The 6,526-nt window shown below is 42.7% G+C and overlaps 1 long non-coding RNA gene across 1 annotated transcript; it reads left to right on the top strand.

The window, feature by feature from the left end:
* The first annotated feature begins 1,025 nt into the window (after positions 1–1,025).
* Positions 1,026–5,412, top strand: LOC310713526. The gene is made up of 4 exons (XR_014529306.1): positions 1,026–1,103; positions 2,481–2,680; positions 4,491–4,578; positions 5,277–5,412. It is a non-coding gene; the product is annotated as an uncharacterized lncRNA (long non-coding RNA).
* The last annotated feature ends 1,114 nt before the right edge of the window (positions 5,413–6,526 follow it).

Here is a 6,526-nt window from a genome sequence, read left to right as displayed (position 1 = left end):
CTAAGGGTCTCAGTAGATTACAAGCTTAATGTGAGTCAACAGAAGCATAGTGCTCAAATCAAGGGAAGTAATGGTACTGCTCTATTCTGCCTTGGTCAGACCCCACCTGGAATACTGTGTCCAGTTCTGGGCACAGCAGTTTAACGAGTATATCAACAAGCTGGAACATGGACAGAGGAGGGTGACCCAGCTAATCAACAGTCTGAAAACAGCCTTACAAGGAATGGTTGAGGGAGCTGGGTCTATTTAACCTGGAAAAGAGGTGATATGATAGCCATATCCAAGTATCTAAAGGGCTGATTTCTGCTGCTCCAGAGGGTGGTTCCCTAACCAATGGATTCAAATTACAAGAAAGGAGACTACCACTAAACACCAGAAATAATTTTTTGACAGGAAGAGCTGTTTGGCAGTGAAACGGAATACCTCAGAAGATGGTGGACTCACCTTCATTGGAGAATTTTAAATAGAGGTTGGATAGCCATCTGTCAGGAATACTTTAGCTGTGATTCCTAAATCGCAGGAGGTTGAACCAGTTGACCTTGGAGTCCCTTGCAATTTTACAGTTCTATAATTCTTGTTTGCCTAAAGCAAGCCACACTGTTGCATGCATTTGGCATCAAGGACAAAGAGGAAGGAAGATCAAGCCTCTTACCATGTGATTTTGATTCAAGTTCTGCTCAGTTCATTCATGCTGTCTTGTCATTTCCATGGATCAAAGATTGTTAGTCTTATTTCAGTATCTTTTCTATGCACAGCCTCTTGGTTAGCATCTCTCTGGCCTCAGATGCCCCAAATCACCACTCTTCTCCAGGTCTTGGACACTGGCCTCACTGCTTTCAATGAAATTGTGCTAAAGCCAGCCAGATGCTCAGCACCATCTTGCTTATTATGATGCAACTGTGATGTCACAAGGAGTCATCTCCATAGCAACACTCCTGAAACTCAGGAGAAAGTTATGAGAAAGTTGATCAAGGCATAAAATGAAATTGGCCTTAGCTCTATCTTTCTTAGCTGCCTGTCAAGTCAAACTTGAAATGTGATGGAATCTGATTGAATGTTTCTTTGAACCAGCTCAACAGAGCAAGGCCAAGAGCACATGTCATGTAAGTTAATACTGGCTTTTGCTCTGAAACTCTAATATAGATGATTAGTATGAATACTGAAAGTGGTACCACAACCCTGTGATTTTAAAAAAAGAGAGGCCACCTTCCTCTGCAGCTGAGAATATTTCTTTTTCTTCCTGTTTGCCAAGTAGTATACAGTTTAGGTCAGCTTTTGTAAGATAGATTTCCTTTAGATGTGCAAAGATGTGCAAAATTACTATTTTATTTTATTGGGTTTTATAAACAAGGATATGTTATTGTGCTATTTTTGTGATATACAAATGACATGAGAAAACTTGGTATACTTATCTGCAAATTTGGGTCTTTGAGAACCTGTCACCCCACATTTACAGGAGAAGGAGGAATGGGAGAGAATCTTGCTTCAAATCTCTACTTCTGCATTTGCCTTTGCTCTAGATTTATTTGCACTTACGGTTCTTTCAGTAGCTTTCTTTTTCATAAATTACCCCTAGCAAGCCAATTTTTGGTGGACTAGTTTGGCTCATTCTGTTTACCAGAACTGCCCTCTTTAGATAAAATAATACCCAGAAACCCCAGTAATTCAGTTACGCATATAAGCATTGCTTATGTTGTGTTGTGTGAGTCATTTTCATTAAGCTAATCCTATTCTTTTGTATGGGATTTGCTTTGCTTTGAGTGTTTCAATAGTCTGTCTGTCTCTGCTTATATTCAAGTTATACACTGTAAATATGTTCAAATATTCCAGTCCACTGGAAGTCTTCTGAGACTCTTCCATTCAAAGGAAACCTGAGTAAATGATACACCTCTAAAACCTTTCACTGCTTGGGAAAGGTTCTTTTGTTGGCATGTGTCTATCTCAAGAAACTGGAGTGCGCCTCTGGGGGTGAAGTCAAACCACTGGAGAATCACAGCACTTGCTGTGTCTGCAGAGGTCAGCAACTTATAGCTGCCACCTCCCACATTGTTTTTGCTGCATTAGTAGCACTGAAGTGACCTCTCTGGGGCACAAGCCTGGGCAGCATGTATGAAAATCCTGGGCTACCCAGACCAGAAGACCTCCCCCACCTCCCCCAGCTTTGCTGATGTGATCCAAAAGAGAGCAGAGCAATATATTTGGCACCACCTTGGCTGCAGGAGTTGCTGGAAGGAGGCGTACAAGATGCCATCTAACCATCTCAGGGGCTCCACTTTGGCTTTGTGTAAAGTTTGCTCCTTAGTCATATCTTCTCCCAAAGTTGTCCCACAAGGCAGCAGGTATGCATTTTTTCCTCAAGATTTATTCCTGAAGCCTTTTTCACAAATGAATTTAGCTGCAAGGCAGTGGAGGTTTAGGATTAATATTCCTTCTCCTTCCCAGGTTGATGAGCCCCATCTGCCCCTCATTTCCCTCTACAGCTTGTGCTTCTTGAGCCTTGGACCCACTATTTGCCTCATCTGCTCAATCTGCCAGAGCCTGTCTTTGCATGTAGGAGAAGTCCCAAACACACTGAAGGCTTGAGACCCATCGGCCACCCTCACCTGGTTTTAGTCCACCAGTCAAAGCCGTTTCCTGAGTGTGGCCACTGATGCATGCTGACAACTTCTAGGAGCCACAGGTGAGAGCTGAGTGCTGGGGGGTGGGGGTGGACTAACTACCTTATCTAGTCCAGCATCCTGTTCACACAGTGGCCAGCCAGATAACATGAATGTAATAGTACTTTCCTTACTTGTATTCCTTGGCAACTGGCATTCAGAGACACACCACCTCCGACAATTGAGGGCGTGCATAGCCATCATCACTGGCAGCAATTGACAGCCTTGTCCTCCATGTCTATGAGAATCCTGGATATGAGAAGCAGTGTTGAAAGATTAAGAAAGAACATTCAGATAGTCACATAACTCCTGTCACTGTTAAAACCCAGTGTCATGGTACTTGAGACAATTCAGGCCTACCCACACACCTGTCACTCAATGAAATGTTTTCGAGTGACTGTCCACATTTGCCAAGGGGAAATGTCATACTGGCAGCAGATTCCAGAGTAGGCATCACATAATCAGTTTATTAACACTGTGCAGAAAGTGGGTTTCCTGGAGTCTCACGACAGAATTAAGAGAGGCATGCATGCCTTTTTATTTATGCCAGGTGGCTTTCAGACATACACATAGCAGAACTTGCTCATCCTTCTCAAAGTCTGCAACTGAAAGGGGGATGAGCAGCTTCCACCACCAGAAAGATAAAAAGGAAAGCATCTGGTGGGGTGATTTATTTGCTTCCACTAGGTCTCTGACCGGGACATGGGGAAAGAAAGCTCCAGCTACCCAAAACTGGCTGGAGGAACCAAGAGTTAGAGATTCTTCATCATGAAGTAAACAACATCTGACCCAGCCCTTAAGACCCTTTATGCATTTGAAGGGGTTCTACATGATCAAGCAGGAGTGGGATTATGCCACTGGCCGAACCTTTTAGAGTCACATTGATTGGCCCCTCCAGTGATGTCCAAATATTAGACATGAATGTCTGTATTTGGGGTCTACACATAGATTTCTAGGATTCTTTCACTGTGCCGAAGGTGGAGCTACACAATATTGAGAGCAGGACAAGCCTTGCAGCACCACTGCCCCTTAATCATGTGGAGAGCATTGGTCTTTGTAGAATTTTAAAAAATCTTCCTTCCATTCATTTTTCCCCTTGGCAAAGGCAGAAGAAGCCAGTCTGTTTCTCCCAAAACTTTTCCTTCACATGCCTCTTCAGTTTTTACTTTCTCTTGCCACTAACAAGTCTCTCCACCTCATTAAGTGCCTCTGGGTGGGACTTAATTGGTCACCTAGGGTACAGGACCCCAGGCTGTCACCAGTTAAGAATTTTAAAGCTACAGGTACACCACATATGCCAGGAGCTGCTGAAAAGACATTGGTTACACAGAACTAATCATGTAGAACTTCACAAAATGGTGCTTTACTTGATTTCAGTAGGCAGTGGAATAACTGGCCAGAGATTTCTTGCAGTATAATTGGCATATGACTGACCTTTGGAAATGCACAGAACATAACTTTAAATAAACATCTAGAAGTATCCAATGAAAGTATAATAGAACAAAGATTGTTCCAGCCAGTCAGACATTACACACACACACACACACACACACACACACACACACACACACGATTGCAGAGAGCCAGAATTTCTGTCTTTGCATTTGTCTTCACTGCACAGTAGATTCCTGTGCCTGGACTAACTTTCTCAGGAAGGCAGTATGAGGAACAGAAGCAAGAACTCAGATGTGAAATTGCTGATCTGCTTCTTGGGAAACAGAAATTTAGTCCTCCTGTTTTGATTCATTGAAGGCTGAAAGAAAGGCATGAGAGTTTTTTATATAGAATTGCTAGAGAGAAATCAGAGGAGCAGAATCATTTCTGTTTGTTTAGGTATGGATATCAGCAATTATTTCAAAAAGCAGAAGGCAGCAACTGAGACCTGGACACATTCTGGAGATACTGCTTCATCAGACATTGTGTAATTAGCACCTAACGTGTCTGCCTCAAAAAAACACAAAAATGTCCAGAGTCAGGGCATAAGAACATCTTAACTGAAATTGCTGAGGCAGTTACAGGGACAGCACAACTTGGATGACAGGAAAAGCTGGATATAGAGAACTACATTATCAAGAGCAAATACTCTTATCAGTGTGTTAAAATTTGAGGGGCTGGCACAATACTGGACCTACACAGAAAGTTATGATTTCAGGCACAATAGTATGGGTCCAAGAGCATTTCACCATGCACTACTTATAAAATATTTTCCTTGGCTAACATGCTGTGGTGTTTTGGAAAGACCAGTACGTCATTATTGCACTTCGTTTCTGCAGCCAGCACAAAGACTTCTATGAAAGTGCAAGATAGCACTCACAAAGTAGATGGCATAATGGGTCACATGACGATACAGAACATGTCCATTGTACAGCAAGCACGAGAGAGGAAAATAAACAGAAGCTGTACTCTATAATATCAAACATTGTGTACTGTGAGTTGCACGACCTTGCTCTTCATTGTAAGATTGCTACTGCAGATAAAAAAGATAGACGTTTTATAGTTGCATGTCGAGGCAAGGTATTAATTTTTAAAAACTGAAACTGGGATAGAACATTCTAAGTACTTTAATACCACATAGGGACATTCATCAAATCAAGCTCCCACCCCCCATTGCATCTTCAGATTGGAGAAAAAACATCAGCTGCCCAATTTCTTCTTGTCACAAAGCTGCTAAAGGCACGTACAGGAGCAGTTGACGACACTACCGCAGAAATGGGTAGAGACAAAATTTGATTAGATCTGCTATTCTTCATTGAAGGGCATGGCACCATTTTATGTAAACCATTGTATTCTGAATTATAAAAAAGCACACTATTTCCCAGCTGATACACATACCTTTATTATCTTCTGATACTGTAAAGAGAAAATAATATGATGTCAACAATAATGCAAGGGGTAAGCTGTACGCACAGGGGAAGATCTGCATTAGCCTCAGTGCTCCCCTTTGCCTCTTGTTAGAAGATAAGAGCCCTAGTGGAGGAAGCCAAAGTCTCATCTTGCCCAGCATCCTTTTCTCTCAGTGTCTGGTCAGATACCTATGGGAAGCTGGCAAATAGAACCTGAGCACAACAGCACTTGTCCTCCCTCCATAGCACTCTTTTTTTATACACTGGTAACTTAGAGGCATAAGCACTTTGCAGGCCAGTCACCTGGAGAAGAAAGTGGGCTTCTTGTTGCAAACAATGGTTAGTGCAGACATGGCAGAAGGCAAGCTTGAGACAGAAGAGGTTCTCATTGAGCCTTATGCTCATATGTCTCTGGTGTGTGTAGCTCATCCCAAAGCATAGAATTGCTTCCTACTGATTTTCTATTCTTGGTTATGTGGCTGAGTTAGAGAATGTAACTTGACTGCTGCAAATGTAGAATAGGAGACAATATACAGTGGTACCTCGGGTTAAGTACTTAATTCGTTCCAGAGGTCTGTTCTTAACCTGAAACTGTTCTTAACCAGAAGCACCACTTTAGCTAATGGGGCCTCCCACTGCTGCCACGCCGCCGGAGCACAATTTCTGTTCTCATCCTGAAGCAAAGTTCTTAACCTGAAGCACTATTTCTGGGTTAGTGGAGTCTGTAACCTGAAGCGTATGTAACCCGAGGTACCACTGTATTTTACATAAGGAGGCCAAATAATGTGGATTTATCATTTGTGATGCAGCTACCAGTGGCAGTGTGCTTTTTGATAAGTTAGTTTACCTTTCTGATTTATGATAATGTTCTGCTCACGATTGGCAGAGGCCTTCCTTTGCTCACCAGATGTACTCACCGATCCGCTCTTTCTCAGGGCCTTGTGTTTGCAAGGGGTCTGGAGAGAATTGTGCTGCTGTATGTTTCTGGACTGGGATGCAGGTGTCGCCGTGGTCGAAACCACAGAG

The sequence above is a fragment of the Podarcis liolepis genome (genome assembly GCF_965112155.1).
Source record: "Podarcis liolepis genome assembly, chromosome: 8".
NCBI lineage: Eukaryota > Metazoa > Chordata > Lepidosauria > Squamata > Lacertidae > Podarcis > Podarcis liolepis.
The sequence above is the reverse complement of the archived record's forward strand: the minus strand, read 5'-3'. Positions and strand labels throughout refer to the sequence as shown.